The sequence below is a fragment of the Perna viridis genome, chromosome 10 (assembly GCF_037379345.1).
Source record: "Perna viridis isolate PV_CMFRI_1.1 ecotype Kerala chromosome 10, ASM3737934v1, whole genome shotgun sequence".
Taxonomy (NCBI): Eukaryota; Metazoa; Mollusca; class Bivalvia; order Mytilida; family Mytilidae; genus Perna; species Perna viridis.
In genome coordinates this window covers 370,592-381,409 of record NC_142454.1, presented here as the reverse complement: position 1 = coordinate 381,409, position 10,818 = coordinate 370,592, and the positions used below count along the sequence as shown (strand labels likewise).

The window sequence follows — 10,818 nt, the reverse complement described above, 5'->3', positions numbered from 1 at the left end:
GATATCTAAATAGGCCTGTTTATGTCAGGTGATCGATACATGCTCACCTGAGCCTCTAGTGTAATTTTGCATTCATACATCATCGTCATTTATGTCTCCTGCGAAACGTGACTGCGGACATAGAAATAACGGGCGTCCGTCCATGTTCCAATCAATCCCACACTCTCATTTCTACAATTCTCAACAGATTCCTATGAAATTTATACCAAAGGTTACTACCACTAAAACCTTGTACAATTTCGAAAATCAGCGATATTTAATAATTTGTGTGGGAGTCGTGACCCTTTGACCATCAAAACTAGGTCAGTTGGGGGACACTGAAAACCATTTTTTTTTTATCTGTATAGATAATAAGTAGAGGCTCAGGTGAGCCTGTACCGCTCACCTGACTTAAATAAGCCCTTTTAGAAATGTCTGCATAATGAATTATCCACTGATTATGGCCATCTTGGGTGCAGGTCAGGTCACAGCGCTCTAAAAGTCATCATGACCGTCCATGATTTAAATTGGTTAACTGGTTTCAGAGGAGAAAATTTTATTAAGCTCCGGTCGTATTGTCTCGAATAATAGTTCGACAGGTCCAAAATCTTATGCCAGTGTCGCTAAACGCTCTTTGCAGTACTGAAACGCAAACTATGTATACCTGGCCTTTGGATGCAGATAAACTATCTAGGTTTTCTGTTCTAGTTGTCCCTTCCGGAAAACTGATTACAAACCGTAAGCAAAATTCTTCACAATCTTCTAAAAGATTAGTCTTCCAAAAAAAAAACCCAAAGTGATAAAAACAATAAAGAGCTACGGTGGGCGCAACATGATACAACCGTAGTGGTCGAACAAGTGAAGGTTGAGAAAGCATGGACACAATGATATTCTGGATACAATAATGTGTTGGACATAGTAACATGCCTGACACAGTGATGTACTGGTCACTTTAAAGTACTTGATTAAATAACCACTTACGAAATATCCTTTAATACACAATTTTAGTCTTTATGTTCTGAATCCACAAGAAATAGCACAAACCTGATGGTAATAATTAAAATGGAAATTTCAAAAGGAATCCATAGAAACAAACCCCATCAAAATCGGACCAGAAACAAAAAAGTTAGATTTTTGGGCGTTGACCCCACTTTGGCGCCTTATAGCTCAAAAATGGTAAATAATACAAAAAAACTGCTGCAATCAAACAGATGCAGAATTTCATAAGGAACAATCTGGAAAAAAACCAACAAAATCGGATGAAAAATTTAACAAATATGAGTAATTAAAGATTGACCATTTTGGCCCCTTATAGCTCGGATCGAAACCATAAAACCTATTTCAAATCCGATTAAAATTGGATGTAGGGAATTTGATAAGGAATCCATAGAAACAAACCCCGTCAAAATCGGACCAGAAACAAAATAGTAACATTTTTTGGGCGTGGCCCTACTTTGACCTCTTATACAGATAGTTCGAAAACGGTAAAAGGTGTGTAAAATCTGTTGTTATTCAGATGCAGAGTTTTATACGAAACATTTTGGGAAAAAAATCCTATCAAAATTGGAACAAATAATATATTCTCTACATCAAATTTAATGGAAAACACTAATTTGGCTCCTTTTTCAGAAACGGAAAAGGCCAGAAACTCCAAAAACAATCCCAAGCTGTATTTCATGATTCTCAACCTTATGTTAACCATGTGTCTACAGATGGACGACGACAAAGACGACTACGGACATTGTGATACCATTATACGACCGCAAATTTTTGCGGTCGTAAAAAAAATAGTACCAACACATCTGGCGGCGAGGATGCAATAAGCTGTCCCGCGTGGGAGCTCCTAATAAAAGCTCGACTGTTACCCCTCAGAACAACAAGCAGGAAGTGGGAAACAGGGACCCTAGTGGATCAGAGTCGAAGTCGGTAGTGAAACCACCGAGCACCACCCGACCTACCAATGGGGTCGACAGAGGACCCAGTCCAACAAAAACAGTGAGATGGAATTAGTTAGTCCATTACATTTTCGTCGTCCAAAATCACAATCACCGGTTACTGGACCAAGAAGTGCTAAAAAGCTCATTCCTTTACCTTCTACATGAAAACGCACGCTATGAACAAAATTATACAATGGAATTGCTGAGATTTTAACATTAATTTTCTAGAGATAACTCTTTTAATTCAATCATTCCTTCCTATCGCATTTTTTCTTCAAGAAACTCATTTGAGGGAGTCCGACAACATGTCACTAAAAGGTTACAATATTTACAGTACATATGCTAAAGAAGACGAGCGGACTGCCGGTGGAGCCACCATTCTGGTAAAAGACGACGTGCTTCACAGTGCTGTCGACCTGGACACCAATCTGCAGGAAGTTGCCGTTCTTCTATCACTTGATCAAACAATAACACTATGATCAATTTACATTCCTCCAAACACATCGATTCAGACCTCAGATTTGAAAAAAAAATTACAGACCAGTTACGAACACCCTTTATGTTATTGGGAGATTTCAACGCTCATAATCCAATGTGGGGCAGTAAATCTCTCCATGACAAAGGTAAAAAACATAGAAGACTTTTTTTCTTCAATTCAAGAGCGACTTCCTTGTTGGAAATTAGAAAAGCTGACTCGCCTTCTTTTCAATCTCCTTGCACAGAAGAACTGTCACCCTTAAGGTTTTCTGCACAAGAAAATCCATTTACATTTTAATGAATATCTCATAGACATAGCTGTAAGAGCCATTCCTAAAACTTCGGCAAACCCAAGGCGTCCAAATAAACCAAAGTATACTGATGACTGTGATAAGGCTATTGCCGCTCGGAACAAGGCACACCGGCGCTTTGATAAACATCCTACCTCTGAACACTTTTTCGAGGTTTTCGAGCCAAAGCGCGCAGGACATGCAAACAGGCAACACGCACTTCTTTGAAAAGATTTGTGTCAAACATCAAATCCCCCACTCCAATGAACAAGGTTTGGAATTTCATTCAAAAATAAAAGGCAGAAACACCAAAACTTCCGTAAAACATCTTAAACACGGCAATACAACCAAAAATAAAAGGCCAAAACTTCCGTAAAACATCTTAAACACGGCAATACAACCCTTTCATTAGAAGATGAAATCGCTAACAAATTAGCAGAAACATTCGCTAAGCATTCATCTTCTAACAATTATACTAAGGAATTCCATCGACCAAAAATTTAAAAAGAAAACCGAAAAAAAAACTAACATGAACATGAAGTAAAATGAAATATTTTTTCATTCCTGGATTTTTTTTTTATTAAATAGTCACCTCTGTCCTGACTTTATTTATCACTGGATTAGGTCCAGGGTTTTGGAAATTTATATATATACATGAAAATTGCTAGAAGCATTTTTTGAGTTGACGGACAACATTACCATAATACGTCCTGTCTAAAAGATGGGTGTATACAAATGCACTAAGGGGTCCAACTGCAATTTCTGTCAAATAACTAAAAAATAGGGAATACCAATGTCGTGTAAATATTGTGAATTTTGATACGCTGTACACGTGTTTCAAGGAGTATCCAAACATTAAAGAAAAATATTCATATTCAAACATACTGAAATAAGTAGCTAAATACAGCGGAAAAAAATATATCTGCCATGTATAAACAAAAAATGAAGCCTACTCCATAATTTCGAGGGTTTAGAATTTAAATAAATATTGCAAAGGGGTAGGTGTCATAAGCACTGATTTAAGGCCCGTATTTCAGCTAAAAATATTAAATTGTAAATGCAATGTGTTTTATAGTTATAAATTATCAAAAAAGATCTGTATAAAAGAGATTTATCAGTAACTTGAGGTTAATGTAATGCAGGCGTTCCTTCCAGTCTTCTTTGTGGTCTTATTCGGTGAGTATTCCAAATATCCATAAACGTCTGTAATTGAGATTGTATGAGGGGAAGAAAACAAAAACGGACACTTTCTATATGGAGTGGGTTGCTAGGAGAAAAAGCCACCAGCATCACGCATATCCTTCAATGTATTTTTCCAGAAATTGGTAACACTTTCTGAAAGATTTCTCCACAATCGTTCAATTCTTTGGTTTGCAGTAGATCTTCCAAATAAAAAGCTTCGAAATCCAGACATGTCATCGTGATGATTAAATCTCAACGCTATCTGTAGATCTCTAATCAAAGAGTAATCAAGGGAACCAAGGTTATAGCGGTAATCAAAAGAATGTAATCCAGGGACAAAGACCAGACATGGAAAACAGACATACACAACAAAGAACGTAAAGTAACTAAAATCATACATACAAAGTAACAAAAGTAAATGAGCAACTCGGATTCCACTAAAAACTGGGAGCATGGACCAGGTGCACCGGTAGGGTAAGCGTCCTCTGCTTTTTTAGAAACACCCGCCGAGTTGCTCATAAAAAGTCAAGTCCGGGGTAGACAAACGAGGAAAGGAAAACTATGACGCGTTGAATAAATCAGTTTTCATGGTGCTGATGGATACACCATAACGATCCACGAGTTCATGATGACGACCATAAAACTTCTGTAGTGATGACTTCAATCTTGTAGCAACATAACCCTGTTCCAGAAGCCTATTTGTTAGAGTACAAAAAGTCTGCGTAGTTTCGGCAAGCTCTGGCATAACGAATGAGTTGTGATATGAACACTCCATACACAGGAGCCGATGGGATGTTGCCACGGATGAAAGAAAAGTTGACAATTCTGAATGAAAAGTCATCACGTTTGTCGTAAAGTTTGGTCAATAGTTTTCCTTTACCATCGATTTCTAAGTGTAGGTCTAGATATGGGGCTGACTTCACAGTGTCTGTAGTATCCTTTATCTCAAATTCTTTTGGGTAGATGCGATGTATCAAATCCCCGAAATTAGGATTGTTTAAAGATAACGCGTCATCTATATAGCGGAAACTGAGATTGAAGGATCTAGCTAAACAATATTCTTTCTTTATGATCAGATCAGCTATAAAGTCAGCCTCATAAGAGTGAAGGAATAGGTCACCTAGTAAAGGGGTACAATTTGTTCCCATTGGAATGCCGACCGTTTGTTGAAAAACACGTCCACCACACTGGACAAATATGTTGTCGATTAAAAATTCCAGCATTTTGTAAACATCTTCCTCTGTATATTTGGAAGATGATTTGGAATTATTTCTTACAAAGTATGAGGAATCTCTACCAAGAACTATATATTTGTATCTAGGTGTACCATCTTTTTGGAAAAAACAACGATGTATAATGTTTTTAAGTCAGGATTTTAACTGAGTATGGGGAATAGAAGTACACAGTGTTGAAAAATCATAGGTTTTAATGCTATTATATTCAGATAATAGTCTTGAACTGATTGTCTCCAAAAGATCTTTCGAATTTTTCAGGATCCACATTGAATTAATACCACTACGGGAGTAACAAGTGTTGTGGTAGGACTGTAGACCCTCTTTGACAGTTGTGAGTATAGAAGTTAAAAGTTTTGAAAGAGGTTTGGTGGTACATTTTGCAGATCCAGCTATGAAACGTTGTTTGTATGGATTCTTGTGAAGTTTAGGAATCCAGTACATAGACGGTAAATCACAATCATCGTCCTTGGTAGACAGACCAAAAGAGGATAGTACAGATTTATAGTTTTCCACAATCTCTTCTTTGGAAAGAGTGGTAGCAGTGTAGGTCTTATCACTGCTATTATTTTCTACGTCTACTTCTGATAATAAGCACTGGATATAAAACGTTTTGCAGACAAAAACAATACATTCTCGGTACCATGATCGGAACGTATTGCACGCGGCAAACACCTCCTTTCTTTGATAAAATCTAAAAAATACTTTGCAATATACCTTGGATTGTTATTAGAAGGGCCAGCGTGTAGCCATAATATTTTGCGGGAAAATCCATCAATAGCACAATGAACTGCAATTCCAAACGGTTTTAATTTGTCATAACCATCTATGTGTACAAGAAATTTTGGTCCTCTGTTGAAGTAAGTCCTCCTGTGTAATAGATGTCTTGTTCTTAAATCAACACCTTCTCCATCTATCATTCGCGGTTTCCTGACTGACAGAGAGGTGGTGGCGTGTATTCAAAGGTCTCCATAAAAACCTATATCCAAGATTTATATGACCTTCTCTCCGGACTTCATATATTTTCTGAGCGACTAATACGAGATCGCTGCGGTTTTGTCGTCGTCTCAATCCGTTTCGTCGTTTAATTCTCTCAACCGTTGAAGCGCTTGCTGATATACCATGACGGATCATTAAGAAACCACAGATTTCCGAGGTCGTGAACAAATTGCTAGAATAGTAACTAACTAGTTCTTCATGAAGCATGATAGCATATGAGTTTCTGGATCACTGTTCTAAAATAAAGGTTGTTTAATCAAATGCAACACTACGTGTCTACGAAGTTCAAGATAAGTAGAATTAGTTTTGAAGAGTTGTTGCCCAAAAAATGTACCAACTTTTCGGTTCATGGCTAACGTTGAAACTATAGCAGACAGCTGATTAATGTAAATTATGAACATGAAAAGCATGACGAGCTCCACTAACAAATTAAGGTAGAAATATATTTGAACTAATATTAACCTTTAAAACTTCAGTATTTTTTCGTTATTGGTTTTTATCTTGAAAACAGCTGATCAATGTTAACTATAAGACAGATGAGCATAAAGCGCTCAACCAAGATTGAAAGATAACAATCTAATATTTTTGAACGAGTTGTGGTCCTGGAAATGTTCTGAATTTCCCGGGCTTTTTTTGATTTTATCTTGGAAATAAAAAAGAAAGCTGATTAATGAAATGAACTCTACTTTCCTACTAAGTTAAAGAAAAAAAATTTTCTGTAGGAGTTATGACCCCTGAAATATTGTTTGGTATACATACTTCATTTTCTCTTTAATTAAGGGCATGGTTTCCCAGGCCGTGATTTTGTTACTTTTTAAGTTTCCCTTCCTTGAAATTAGAAAAGTTTATCAGTACTTTTTGGCTTAATTGGGAAAAACTACATAAACGTTCAGTTTTCCTTTATAAACAAAGGCCCCCCTATACGATTTAGGTAAAACGTTGTGCCGATAATTTTAGGTAATTCTGAATGATTTTGAAATAATTTTGCTACCTAGGAAAAATGCATGTATTCAGGGGTAAACAGTAGGTAACAAAATCACTGCCAGGTGTGCGATCCCGGCTTTCAAACACAACATGGAAAAGATAAGTCAAATATTTAATAGTCATCAACCTGTTTCATTTTTTGACTGAACGTTAACAGACAACAACTGCAACCATATGATCACTATTTATTTATAAATTAAAACTCCAGAAGGACCAACCAATTATTTTACACATTACATTGGAGATATTTTTGTCATACTAATCATATTTGGGGAAATTAAAAGTAAATTTCTTAATACTCTGTATAGCTAGCTATCCAGATCGCAAACCAAATTTGCTAAAATCAACAAAAACTGCGATTTCAGGAGTATTTTTTCAAGATGGGTTACCAAGGTTTTTTTTTGGTTTTTTTTAATCACACTTGTATCATATATGGTCATGTTTGATGTAACATGCATGACAAAAACAAAAAACTGCAGCAAATGATAAAAAAAAGTTGTAACTATGAGAAAGATCGTTAATTGTTTTTCCGGTATAATCGATCCCATTGAGCTAAAGAGCCTAAACAGTCAGCGTAAACCAAAGTGGGTCAGACCACTATTTATAGTTCATTTAATATTGCGAATTATTTGAGTCCGACGCACGAAATCTTGATTGCGCCACATGAAATATGGTATGGCAGGAGTCAAAACCCGGAGGTCGAAATAAAAATGAATGAAGAAAAACATAAGTATTCATAATGAACGGGGTACAATCTATGATAAATTAAGCATAGATACATTAAAAGAAATCCATCCCCTTAGACTGCCATGCTTCTAGCTGAAATAATCACGTGGTGTGTGTAGGAACATTTTCCGAGCGATATCAACTTGAAAAAGTTGGAGAGAAAAGAAATTAACCAAACAAGTCAACAAATGCAAGTCGACTTGTTCCATACGCTTCTCATTTCAACTGAAGAAGAGCACTTCAGACAAGTTGATTTGGCCTGTTCCAACGCAACAAGTCAACTTAAAAAAAGGCGAAATGTCCACTTAATAACTGAACAAGTAAACATCATTAAGTTTACTTCTTCGTTGTTTGTACAAATGCAACAACACAAGTATACTTGCGACATGCAGACTTATTCAAAGATGTTGTCATGTTCACATTGTACAAATAGGAAAGTACGGAAGCGTATAGGTATCATTTTTTTGTTGTTATAAAAGTCGACATTTCGTATCAAAATTATGGCAAAATACCAATTATACCTCGATATAAAAATAAGTTGTCAATAAAACAATCGTTTAATATAAAATGTTGATTTTTAAATATCGGCAAAAATTATCAACAATAAGATATTGACTTACATATATCAATATAATTTTAACATACGACAAGAAAACTTGAAAATGACGAATTATACCACAGGATGTTGATATATTTAAATCGTTTAATTGAAATTTATAACAACAAAAAATGATACCTATACGCTTCCGTAGGAAAGTAAAGAAAATAAGTAAACAAGTGAACAAATTTATGTCGACAAGTTGAAATTTAATGCAACTTTCCTACTTGATTATGTTTACTTGATAACAAAACAACTCGGCAACCCGTGACTAATATACGATTCCATACATATATCAGGATTTGTTATGATAATTAGCACACAAGGTCGTTGTATTAGTATAAAGTTGTCATAATTTATCGTGAAAATATTTTATGTCGAAGGCACATGTTGTCTTCGGTTCCCTTAAAGTCGATAATTCATGTAATTATATCGAACGGTCGACATAATTATCTTAACTATTTCGAAAAATTATCGTGAATTTTTGAGATGACATTGTCATTTATGTCGACAAAATATCCCAATTATCACGACTTTTCGAGATAATTTTTCGCGACCTTTATTTATCACGATGACAGAAATAGACTTCCATAGAAAAGTAATAGGAGTCTGAAGTTTACAAAAAATGTTGGATTATCTGGTCGAAATGTTCTGTGTCGAATTTTGAGGAGAGGTGTTTCACCAGATAATCGGAATACCATGGAAACACATTGAGTACCACTCTTATACAGTCAATCTGTTCAATATCCGTATACAGCCAGGTTTTCACAAGGGCTACTGCAGAGAAAAAAAAAAGAAAAATACATTGCCCAGTCCTTCAATTCAATTTCCGTTATATAGATGGTGAATTTATCTCTAGTTTCAATGATTACTTGCATTAAGGAAACAACCGATAAACCTTCATCTGCTTTATACTTGGACCGTAACTTATGCTTATAGCAGATAAAAGACATTTGATATCAAAACATTATTACAAACGTAACAATTTGTACTTTCCAATTTTAAACTTCCCCTTTCTAAGTTATACCAGCATCCGCAGCAGATGGAGCATCCATTTGACAGATGATCAAATTCAATGTAGTCATGTTTTACTGTCGAGCCTGTAATCTGTATACGAACTTTCTTTGGAGAACGGACACTGTCAAATAAGCTACTTAGTCAGTCTTTGTTGATATTATCACTACAGAACATCATTTAATCTGAATTATCTTTCTATTCTGATGCTTTTATATTTGTTGTCGATATTTAATAGTCAAAAATGTAAGATGCAAAATTGAAAGGGAGCTTGAGTCAATAGAAATAAAAAACCTGAGGTCCATGAAAATTGGTGGTAGTGATTCTGAGTTATTGCCTGGTGAAGTGTGAATGACGGACCAAAACAAAAAAAGACAACCAAATACAAGAGGCTCCCAGGAGCCCGAAACGTTCACCAGGTTATATTTGTGTATTTCAGTCAATAACTCTAACAAGGAGTTGCCTGACCATTTTGACTCGACGAAGACTTCGGTAGGACTGATTATAAGGATCATTTCATCAACTTAAAGTTTCTTTCAATCTATTATAGTTTTCAAGATATTGGCTTAAAAGTACAAAAAAACATAATTGTTTTGCCTTTCAATGGCAATAACTCTAGCAATCAGTTGTCCGACAACTAATATCCCTTGCAGACTATTATATAGGCCTTATAATAATGATCATTGAAAGAATTTGGCAGTTTTGGAGAAGTATGAAAAAAACTTCTGACCCCTTTGTTCTATTTTTAGTAACTACGGCAATTTTTTTCTACAGATCAAAAATCCCCACATCAGTTCTATGCAGAATATCCCAAAGAACATTCACACCAAATCTGGTTCAAATTGGTCAAGTAATGTCAGAAGAGAAGATTTTTGAAAGACAATAACATTAAAAAGAGCAAAAAGAAGGCAATAACAGCAACATGGCTTAACAGATTAAAAGGAAAATTCAACCACAGACAGATCTCATCATGCTAAACACTTTTTTTTGGTCAAAATTTGGTTAAACCTAATGATTATGGAGATATATGTATTATCTTCTGTGTGACCCCTATGTTCTATTTTCAGTAACAGCAGCCATGTTTTTTCAATGGATAAAAAATCCCCACATCATTTCTATGCTGGATACCCCAAGGAACATTCATATCAAGTTCTGATTGGTCAAGTGTGTGAGAGGAGAAGAGTTTTGAAAAATTTATTAACCACGATGGACGAAGACGACAGATGCCAAGTGATGACAATAGCTTACATTGCCTTTGGTCAGGTAAGCTAATAAATGCATAATTTGTTCCACCTGTGTAAAAAATGTTTATCCCCATTCTATATAATACTTCCACTTAATTCATACAGCCACTGACTTCTGATGGAACAATAATTGTCTATGAATTCTTTAATGCAAGG

General features: G+C 35.5%; 1 pseudogene; it reads right to left on the bottom strand.

Moving 5' to 3' along the window:
- Positions 1-3,811: 3,811 nt before the first annotated feature.
- Positions 3,812-6,250, bottom strand: LOC148604041 (uncharacterized; annotated as a pseudogene).
- Between the last annotated feature and the right edge of the window lie 4,568 nt (positions 6,251-10,818).